Genomic DNA, 12110 nt, shown 5'->3' with positions numbered 1-12110 from the left:
GACAGACCATTAATGTTTTAGATACTGTGGCATTCAGTATTTTCTTCATATATTTGTTTACTATTACTGCTGCAATAAACTTTTATGCTTATTTCTGTAGTTTTCTGGCAGGGACTCCATTTATTAAAATTTAGTGACCCAGCACTAAGAAGGGTACAGTTCAAATGGTGGTGCTCCTGACAGGGTTTTGTGTCAAACAAGAGAAAATAATAGGGAAATGAAAGCTGCCAAAATGTGTCTCCCAATTACTAATTAATCAGGCGATAAAGGACCTCAGTGACAGATCTGGTGTCTGCCATGACAGCAGCTTGGGAGATGCCTTATTTTAAATACTGTATAAAACAAATTGAAGTAAGCCTCAGGGACTATAGCACCCAGATATTTGATATCACAAGTGTTAATTTTTTTAAGTCTGTATAAAGCAAGGCAAAACCCAAAATTGAAACTGAATCTTTGTATTCTTCACTGATAGTATCAAAACATAAAGCTATTCTTTATGTATTTTGCTTATTAATAAGCAATGCCTTTATTCTTATTAATATTTTAGTACAGATATAATAGTATTCTTGGTTTTAGTATTGATGTAGCATTGTATACCTACTTTATCCTCGATAGAGACTTGGGAAAAAATTAAAATTTTTTTCTATCATATGCCTGTCATCAATATTTTAAGTATTACTATACTTGAAGAACAAAATTCTCCCCTCCCCTGGAAATATATGTTTTTGCTGTCCCAGAGGTTCCAGTCTTTTCTGGCAATGTTCCCACTATGGTTGCAGGACCCATAATTAAATGCCTGTTTATTATTATTAGTTTATTTTTTCCATAGCTGTTACCACCTAAAAAGAAAAGGGTCTTGTATGGAACTATAGCTGTCAGGGGAACAATGAAAACTAATTACACACTCTGCTATCACTATTGTCGACTATACTCTTGGGAAAACAACAACATGACAGTGTGTGTGTGTGTGTGTGTGTGTGTATGGTGGGGTGTGTATATGTATACAGGATATTCCATATGATTATATACGTATGGGGTCAGACACATCTGATGGCTTAACTTAAAACTCTGGGTTCCCTGAAGCAAAAAAAAAAAAATTGTATAAAGGACAATTGAATTCAGTTAATTAAATAGAAAAAAAGCAGTTCTTTATTGGGGAGAGTATTCCTGATTTAGTATCCGTCCTTTAAAATATGGCCTAAGAGAGTCAGCAATAATCATGACTCTGAATATCTCATTATTTTGAGTATCATTTTGGAATGATCCTGTTACCGGTACATCTATGCTATTAATGTATTTGATTATTTACTATATAATTATCTCTTTCACAAATTATTTCTTTCCTTCGCTTTAGAGTTCTGAGTTAGTATCTGGTTATTTGAGGACTGATTACTCAGTTTGTTTATTATGTATATTTCCCTGTCACTGTATTTCTCTTTGTTGGCTTTGGCCATTTCACTGTTCAGTAGGTGGATTTGAGAAAGAAAAGAAAACTAAAAAAATGATGTTTCTGAAACTTATAGCAGCTTTCGTATGAGATTTGGTAAGAAAAGACTTGGAGGCTATTGAATAACTAGAGGTTTGGAATCAGTTTTGGATTTTAATCATCCATGCCATTCTTGTTCTCTGGTACCACATAGAATCAGGACTTGGCCCTATATAATGGTTTCCATTACTAATTCGATTTCTTGGGTGAATTCTCCTTACTGTATTTAAAACCAGAGCCAAATGGGCGAATTCAGAAATTATATGTTGATTTAAACTTAGTTTTCCAAAGTTTTCACATTAAAGCAACATTATAGATAAATATCTAACGGAAGTAATATATTCCTATATTGAATATCTAAAGGTTACAATTGATAAAATATTGAGTGATACCTGCAGACACTGAGAGGCACACAGTGGATTCGGAGATGCATAAGACAGCATCTGTACCCTTAAAGAACTTGCAGTTTTGTGTACGTTTAAGAACTGTATACACGTAATCACAGTGCAAAGTAGAAGATACTCTAAGAAGTGTTCACATATGGATTTATTCAGCTAATATTTATCGAGTGTCCACTGTGGGCCAGGTATTGTTCTTAGTACTGGAGATATTGCAGGAAACAATATATAAACAACATCGCTGCCATCATGAAGCAGTCAATTTGCGATTTCTAGATCACTGCTTTTCACACTCTAATGTGCACACAAGTCCTCTGAGGATTTTGTTGAAATACAGATTTTAATTCAGTAGAGCTGGGGCGGGGTCTGACATTCTGCATTTCTAGCGAGCTCCCAGGTGGTATTGATGCTGCTGGCCCCATGAACCACAGTTGGAGCAGCTGGGTTCTAGATAAATCAGTGGGGAGAGAGATTACTTCTGGTTTCTTATCAAGGGCTCTTGGTTGTACTTGCCCTGAACTTTCTGTATAGTTCTACAGTTTCTCAAGTGGCTTAGTATTTGCATGAGTGCAAGTTATTTGTCTTAAGACCAGGTAGTCTTCATTTCTTGCGACTTTACCCCAAATCTCAGACAAATAAAATAGATCTTTACATTGAGGTTTATGTGTCATTAAAATACAACACTATCAAAAGTAACAGGCCAGGGATTTTGATGTAAGTCTTGCTCTTTATAGACAAATCTACTGGAGTGAAAATATTGCCTTGGTCCAAAAAGTTTAAGGAGGATCCTGTCATAAATGTCTCAATATATTTGCAAACCCTCCCCAGAGATATTTTCTATGGCAATGCCAGAATTACACCTCAGAAACAGATTTTTAACACTTTCCAATTGAAATCCATATGGTCAAATGAACCTCAAATGTTCATCTTACATTCGGCACAGAAGATGACTAACAATTTTTCTGCTTCCACTGGCAGGGTTTCTTGTGGGTGACTTTAGGAGCCTACACTTCCTTGGAGACTTGGGAGGAAAACAGCTGTCTGCTCTAAAATTCCATGATCCTAGTGTCCTTAGTAATCTTTGTTTCTATAGAGTCTCGGTAATATAAAGTCTATAAATACGCTTCTGTTTTTTTCACAGCATATATATCATTTGCTTTTGCAAAACAATTGTGTGATGCTTGCATTCACAAGTAAAGGGTGGAACTAGTTAAATTCAGATTACTCTGCCTGCTTACTTGTTGTTCCTCACTCTTTGTGTATAAATACAATATTCCCACTCTTCTTAAGTGAACTTGAAAGTCTTTGAAAGCATAAGTAGACTTACTTAACCGATATACCTCTATGGAACAATTATTAAAAGGAAGATGAAACTGTTTGCCTGTAGACCAGCTATATTTATATGAAAATAAACCAAAAGAAGGGAAGGATGGTTAGCACTCTTAATTCAAATATCCTTTTGTTTTTAATAACGATTTTACCAATACTTTTCTACAGTTAATTATCAAACAGAAGCAAATCTTTTCATTTTCAGATCCTTGGCAAAATGGATTTAATTAAAATATTGTGTAACTTTTATAAGAACTATGAATATTATTAAGAATAGTAAATCAAGACACGTCTGTTTTGCTTGTTCTTTGTAGGTTTATGTTTATTCTCATGATGGTGTAAATAAGCATCTGAGACAGTGACTTTGAGGTGACACCCACTTAGAGTTTCTAGTTTTATGATTCTCATAGATAAAGAAATTCGAGAATCTTCTGTGACTATGTGTGAACTTCAGTGATTCCTAAAAATGAAGTATGCTTAGAAGATTATTAAATTTAGAAATAGGATATCTTTATTGATTAAAATGAAGTCACTTGCATATCTCCAAGGAATGGCTTTGTTCAAAATGGAGTTAATATACCTAAGATTTGTGGTCATTGCCATGTTTAGATAAAGCAGAAGATACTCAATAGTTCTAATTATTGTTTTACCCCTCCATTTTTTAAAAGGGAAAATAAATACATTGAACACTTTTTATTTAACTCAAGGCTATTAAGTGATTTGTCCTCATTCATTGAACAGTTTTTATTTAGCTCAAGGCTATTAACAGTGATTTGTCCTCAGATTAATAGGTTGTAACCAAGTTCTTGATACACTGATATTTCTACATTTAAGATTGTTTTGACTGCATAAAATAAAGGCATTGAATTGATGTACTTTTTTTTTTGTTTCGAGTTTTTATAATAGCAGCTGTTTTGGATAAAACTTCGAACGGGTTTGGGTGTCGTCTAGGCAAGGCTCAGAGAGTGAGATATTAAAAATCCTATGTCAGATTTGATTTTTAAATTGTCTTTGTTAACATTTTTTTGTTACATTTCAGATCTAGTTAAATTTCAGCTCTAATTGAGTCTAACTATGCCATTACATTTGTAATGATTAATTTTGAACCTCAGTTTCTTGACCCTAACAGATAAATGGGTATAATCAAAATGTCTCCTTCAGATCTGTGAAAATTTGAAGGAAAGTATATCTGTAGCAGGATTTTTAAAAAGGTTATAAAAATTAGAGTAGAGATTGAGGGGGTCACCTCACTTTGCACTGATGCATCTTACTGTATAATTCTATATATTCTTGTAAGTTGCATAGAAATACAGTCTTACAGATAAAATTTTATTTTCAAAACATCATGGAAGAGTTGACTTTTTAAAAAAGATCAAGTTGTCTTATTTTGTAATATATGTTGTCCCTGATAGATATGATTTATGCATTTATATAGGATTTTCTTTTAAAGGAATTCACATTTCAGGCTTTATCTAGTGATTTCTACATGAGTAATAATGTGTGAAGAGTGACACTTGAGAGGCAAGTCAGCTAGGACCTTCTTCCAGAAAGGAAATTTGGATCTCCTCGTGAAGTTGTTGCCCTCTCAGGTTGTCTCCAATATATTGTTTCCTCTTTGACTTCTAAAACCCTAGTATTCTGCTTTGGACTTCACAGGTATAATGAGATTATCTCCATCTCAAAAGAGAAATTAATGAATACCGACACCCTTTTGGAGAATGCTTGTATTTCCAATGAGGAGCTTGTTGAAACAAATCAATTCCTGTCTGGGGCTGTTCCTTACAGGCAGCCCAGCTGTCCCTGGGATCCTTGGATTCTTCTGAATCCTACTGCCAGAAAAACAGGGTTTAGCCTCTTGACGCCTCTGTGCTTAAAAAACTCCTGTTATCGACTGCTTTTAAACTTAGTACATATTAATTATGCACACATTGATGTTAGGAGCATAAATAGATCGTAACAGCGTCTAGCTAAGAAAAGAGACAGAATTTGTCAAGGAACACATATTTTAATGCACTGAAACCTAAGTTTCCTTTAACACATTACTGTCAAAGGGCCACTTTCCTGTAGAATTGTCTGGTGGTTACTCAAAGCAGGTTTTACTTCATATGTGTATAGCTAATCAGGAGAATAGCAAGTGTGCCTGTTACTTGTTTAAAAATTGCAATCGTGTACTTACGTAATTATTTTATAACATTTTACTCCTGAAGATATAAACCTCACTTAAGGCAAAAAAAATGTAATTCATAAAGGAAATTGTCAATGATCCTTATGTGCTGTACCCAGAAATTTAGTGACAACTGAGGGCAGCACTTGGCCAGTAGCAATAAAATATTGAAGTTAGTATTAGCAATACCAAAATTATTTGAAAGAGAACTGGTAACTCTCTATAACTGATTTCCCTTAAAAGTTCAATGTTTTAATATTTGGAATTGCTATGCTCACCAGACTATCAGACTGACCTTTTTTACACTTGTATCATCTCATACAAAAGAAGGCTTCTTTTGTCCTGCTAAATTGGAAGTTAATATTTGTCAAGGGAATGAGCTTGCTATGAGTTTGTTTCAAGCTTTAAACTTTGTAATTTTATGTTACTTGGATTCAGAATGATGAATGGTTAATGGTTACAATCCCTCCTGTGTTCCAGGCTTCCTTTCTTGGCAAAAGGGTAGTCAAGAAGTTTAAATTTTGATGACATACTTATTGACACTCTGTATTATTAAAAAAATAATTCTTTATAACTCTTATATATCAGTTTAAAAATATTAGCCAGAGGCTTCATTTCAGCTAGGCTGACTTTGTATTCTCTTTCCGTGAGCGCATGTTGATTGATCAAATTAAGTGTATAGCAATCCAGTAATTCCTTAAGATGTGGCAGTAATTGGATTGAGTTGCATTTTAATTATTTAGCTTTTATTAATATGGTAAATATTTTAGTAAAGATTAGAGCTGAACATATTTCAGTGCATTTGATGAATTTAAACAAACATGATAGAACAAGCCTATCCTAATATACCTAACCTTTTACCTCATGTATTTTGAGGAAGGGTGGTTTGAATTCTCTCCATTCTTTTTGTGAAATGCCAAACTATGTCAATGTATTTTGCTTGTTTAAAATATAGACAATGGTGAACTGCCCTTTAATACTAGGTCATCATAAACTAGAATTTTTAAGTTTAGACAGTTGCAAAACCTCTTTAATTTCTCTCGTATTAAAATTTTTGGATCATCTGACTGTCCTTATGGAAATATTGTAAAATGCGAATGGAATGTATAGTTAGGTCTTTAAACAGAAACAATGAAGTCTCCTTATTGATTTGAATGGAATAATGAGCATTATAATTGGTTATGGCAGACAACTATGAATTTCTTTCCTCAGGTATCTAACTGAAATCTCTAGTAATTTTATATGGCCTTAATCATTTTAGTAAAACTTCCCAACTGTTATTTCGGGTTAGTTTTAAGACAATTAACTCCTTAAAAAAATAAAATTAAACCAACTGGGCAAATATAAAAATTTTACAGTTAAATAGTTTTCACCTCCCTCCGCATCCCACCTCCCACCTGCCATCCCATAGAAAGCCACTGTCGCTGGGGGGAAGAGAGTGTTTGTGACTTGTTTTTTTCGGTTACTCTCTTCAGAGCCGCAGATCTACCTTCTCAATGTTGCCAAGCTAGCAGACACGCGTACTGGTATTTACCATAGCGCGCTCTCGGTTCTGGGTGTTTGGTAATCACAACTTCTTTTTCGGGACACACTTGAATTGGTAGTATACATACGTGAGATCTGGTTTGGGAGTCAGCCAAGGAGTTTGGACTAACTTCCCCTAGGGCCCTCGCATTGCCCTTCTGGGCAGAGCAGGCAAACACTGGCAAGCTTTGAGTGGTTGATCGCATCAGGGCCCCTGTTCACAGGTATACAGGGGTCACACTAAGTAGATTTGCACTGTGGCCTAATACGGAGTTTTAAGACTGCAGTAATCAGTGTTGGAAGACGATTGGTTTTTCTTGTTGTAAATTGCTAATTAGTATCCAAAGTCTAACCTGTTTTGTTGCACTGCCTCCCTTTTTTTCTCTGAGAAAGTGGTTTGGACAGTAATCTATTTACTCTGTCTCTACAGCCCTCTTCCCTCTTGTTAAATAAAATCTAGAAACCTCTGGCGGCTCCCCACTGTTGAGTTCTGCTTGGAAGGAGCTTTAAAACAGTGGCTCTAAACTGAAGTAAATATTGACTGGGGCTGGGGCTGGCTGAGGCCTGCTCAAAGCCTCCTATTGTTCTTGCTTAGTCAGCACTCCAGAGGCAGCTCAAGTATGCATGTGTTAGGAGGAGAAGAAAAGCTGCGCAGGGAAATTAACAGGGCCCACAGCTGAACTCCTAAATGCACCATATAGAGGAAAGAGAAGCTGACTACAAAGCCAGCAGGAGCTTATGCTGGGTTACAGAGAATTTGGGAGACTGGAGTGCCAAAACACTCTCTGCCCTCTTTCAGAAGTTCAAGGTACATGGAGCTGTTGGTCTTGGTGGGTCCAGCCCTTCATGCCAGATGCCCTGTTCTCAAGGGCACATGAAGTGTAGCATTCTGGTGGAGTTGAAAGAAAGATGAGGGGTGAACCTGGATTCCAGACTAATCCTTCTCCCTCCCTGATACCTGTTCTGATGCTTCTGTCAGCCTTTGCAACTTCAGCCGTCATGTCGGATTACACACTCTCTTGGGTCTCCTAAGTGCTTCAGCGTCCCTGGGGTATCAGATGGGTGATGGAGAACCATATGTCATCTGAAATGCAACTTCTGAAGTTCTGAAGAGGAGATGTTCTTATTATATGAAAAACTGAAACTTTTTATTTTAAAAAGGAAAATTAAATCATTTAAATATGGAACAGATTCCCTTGTTTAAAGTGGAGTACTTTGAGTAAAAGCTGACTGTATTTTTACCATTCAGTTCAAGAACCCAAACAAACAGCTGGCTGACTTATGTTTTAGTAAAAATCATCCCGGTACATTTACTAACTGGAAAAGTAAACATCCTTAAAATGAAATTCTCATGTGTCCTGACTGCAAAGTGATTTTTAATAAAGACACAGTAAAACCACCAATAGCATATTTGGATTGTTGTTCATTTTGACTAATATTGTAAACGTCCCTACATCTTAATGCCTGGTCTTCTGTGACATTTGATGTGAACCTGTCAGTGCTAAAGACCACATGCAGGCAAATACCAAGACAATTAGAAAATTCATTAATTGTCAAGGCAGTGATCAAAATGTTCTGCTTCACTCAGGCTATTAATGAACAACAAACAAAGAATGTCACAATAAAGCATGGAATGCTATGGACAGAGAGAGCAAGCACATCTGTTCAGAGTATCAGGAACTACTTGCTGGAAGAGGAATAGTGTAGACTAGGCCTTGAATGATGGATATGATTTTAATAGAGATGGAGACAAATAGCAGAAGAATATTCCAGGGATTCATAACAACAGGAGTAAAGACTTGCTGGCTGTAACTTTGTGGGTGGATTTGGGGGACGTACAGAAAGCAGTTAACTCCGAGTGAATGAGATCTGGTGGAAGATCGGAAGCTTGGGCTACAATGGGTTAGCCATGTTGCAGGATCTCACTGTGAGGCTTCTAATATCAAGGGGGAGGGTCATGTATAACAATTATAATATACACGTTCTCATGTATATTGTAATTCTGCACTGTTGTGTGTCTTAGCTGCTGTTTAATTGCTTTGCAAATATAACTGAATACCGGAAAAATTTGAAGGTCTCAGATTAAGCTTGGTTTATAAGTGGTTAGGTGGTGGGATGGTAAAAATCAGGGCAGTTTTAATATTTCCAGATGGAACCTGAGAGTGCTGTATCACATCTAAATTATTTCTCTGATTTATGGATTGAGCAGTTGTTTTCAAACTTCTTTTTTAGCCAAGAAACATTGTTCGTAAAAATCATTAGCAGAAAACTAATATATAAAAAAGAAAACCAAAAACCATCAAACAAACGAACGTGAGGCTGCATTTAGGAGAGATTGGGGTCTGGGGCTCCACCCACCTCTGGCTCTTTGAGTCCCTTTTCAAAACCGCCAAGTAATGCCTTGGCGGTTACTCAGAGGAGTGCAGGATGATTCAGTTTTGCCTTTACAGGCACAGAAGTGCTCCTATGCCCTTCTAGAGACAGAGGTATTTCTGAATAGCTCCCATTTATTGAGCACTTACTGTGTACCAAGCACAGTGCTTTACAGACTTCACAATCATTATGTATTTAATCCTGACAGCACCTTTTATGAAGAAGGAAACGTAATGGTCCTCCTTTACAGATGAGAAAACTGAGCTTTATATACTTTGACCTTGGCCGGTAAGTGGCTCTTAACTGCTTAGCTGGGCTGTGTGGAGTGACGCACTGTCTAACACAATTAGTGAAATGTTGAAAGGTGACCTTGAGACAGAATTTTTCAGGAGGCGCAGTGGAGAAGAACGATGGAGACCATATGCTAATATGAAAGGAGGGTTAAAAATGTATGCTTATATTCCCCCTTGTTGAGCATTTAATGGATTTGAGAGGTGGCAAGCCGCAACTGGTACACCTACACCGGATAATTAGTACCACCCACTGGAGGTTAAGTGTTTCGTTGACTCCTTTGGAGCTAATTGTGAGGCTGTGTGTATACGTACGTATACAGCGTGCATTGTATATGAAGAATAATCGGACTGGTAGGGAATTCACATGCCAGCTAGCCCTCTTCCTCTGCATTTGGGTAAGCTTGATTCTTGAGGCCTTGCCAAAGTACAGCACAATTTTTTGAAGAATTTTAGGAGAAATTCTAGAATTCCTTGAATAAAAGCTTAAGTTTAACAATCATATCGTCAGGAAATTTTCCCCTATATTTAATTTAAACTCCTGCGCTTTCAGTCAGCTTTGATTTACATAATAACAATATGAATTTACTTTAAAAATTTTAAATGCAGCTTTTGCCTACTCCACAGTAAATACATCCTGAGCAAGAAACACGTGTTTCTTAAGCTATCGAGAACAGCATATGAATGCTTGAATTGACTCTATATTCTTTTGTGTCCCAAATCCCTGCAACCCCCCCCCATCTTCCTCCCCTTGCTGTTGCTTCCTTTCATCAGAGGAGTTTTTGCCCCGTAGCTTAACAGCCAGTAAATTATTCCTGATTAGTTTCAAAGACAAAAGTCTCCTGATAGGATGTGGATGGATCAGGTTCCCAGCTAATCTCCAGAGAGACAACATGGAGGGGAAGAAGGAGTTTTGGCACCTTATCCGTTATGGACATCTGCTTTGCCAGACTAAACCAGGTCTTTTAGTTGAAACGTGTGCCTGGAAACATGAGGTGGTTCATCGCCCATGCACAGTCCTTTGTACTTCTGCACTGGAAGTTGTTACCCTTTCTTCTTCTTTAGTGAATATGAATAATATTGGCATATGGACAATACTGTAGTTGGTGTACACTCTCTGCATCTTTGTATGTGTTCTGTTCCCTAGATGATAAGACTCTTGAGGTCAGGATTGTGGTTTATATGCAGAAGCACTCTAAACAAGGTCTGGCCCATGATGGTTAAGAATCTGAGACAGGTCCTGGGTATAATTCTCAGCTCCTCCACTAACTAGGTGCTGTGGGCCTGGACAGGTTACTTAACCTTTCCTCGCTTCACCTACCTCATCTGTAAATGAGAATAATAAATGTATTTATCTGGTAGAGTTATTGTGGTGATTAAATGACATGTTACATTAGAACAGTTCCTGGCACAGAGTATGTGATTAGTAAATGTTAGTTAGCTAATAATAAATACTTTTGCATGAATTTCTTTATTTTCATTATCTTTTTATGTACAAAAAAATCTTACAATGGTACAGAGACATATTAAAGAGACAGCATTGACTAACTTTAGAGTCTGGGTGATCTGGGTTCAAATGCTGATTCTTTTCCTTAACTCTAAGTTTTGCTTGTGTAAAATAGAGAGGATGTATAATTTGTGATGATCCAGTGAGAAAGTAAATGCATGTAAAATACCTGCTGCATGATATCCTCTCAGTGAAATCTAGGTGTTATTATTAATTTAGAGAATCATTTGAGTATTAACCTAGGAGATGCATTGTCTGCCCATAGACTTTCTCTCTTCATTTTCCTGCCTGTTGCCAAATGTTGTGGTAACCTAACTGAACTCATGTGTTAATTGTGTGGAAATTCTCTTTTCTGATTTTTTCAGTTTGAAAGATAAAGTAATATCTTTTCAAAAAAAAAAATACTAAGGCCTGGAGTCAGGTGATGTGGATGTCACTGTTTTTTTTTTTTTTTTTCTACCAACTAGATGCTTGACCTTAAGCAAATCACTGAATGCTCCAGGACTCTGTTTTTCATCTTGACAACAAGGTGACTGAATTAGTTCATCTCTTATGCTAGAGCATCTGACTCAGAAGATTTGAGATGTGTCACTGCTTTGACACTACTTAACTGTTTGACCTTGGGCAAGTCACTTAACCTTGGTTAAGTTGAGTTTCCTATCTGTGAAATGAGAGGATTGTTGTCCTCTGGGAGGTCATTGTCAACTTCATTTTTGTTTTATTAATGCAGAGGAACTAATACATATGTATCTACATGTCTAAACTTTTGAAGAAAACACACACATGATATTTTGTTTTTTACTTTCAAACTTAACTTTAAAGATTAAAAAAAATTTTTCTGTGTCACTTCTAAACATGAATTTAAGGATTTATCTGGAAAACTATCCTGAAGTTATGATTAATCAGTAAGAAAAATAATGTACAATTTCAGAGCTTTGGGTGTATGTTTTATACCCAAACTAGCCAATACACTCTCATCCAAGTTAATGAATCCAATCCTGAGATTTGACACAGGGAGACTTTGGCGGAATTGTATCTG

General features: G+C 36.4%; 1 protein-coding gene across 2 annotated transcripts in view; it reads left to right on the top strand.

The window, feature by feature from the left end:
• EFNA5 (ephrin A5) overlaps window positions 1-12110 on the top strand; it is a 283524-nt gene that overhangs the window by 13311 nt on the left and 258103 nt on the right. The gene's annotated exons all lie outside the window — the stretch shown is intronic.

The sequence above is a fragment of the Tursiops truncatus genome, chromosome 3 (assembly GCF_011762595.2).
Source record: "Tursiops truncatus isolate mTurTru1 chromosome 3, mTurTru1.mat.Y, whole genome shotgun sequence".
Classification (NCBI taxonomy): Eukaryota; Metazoa; Chordata; class Mammalia; order Artiodactyla; family Delphinidae; genus Tursiops; species Tursiops truncatus.
This window is presented reverse-complemented; position numbering and strand designations above follow the sequence as displayed.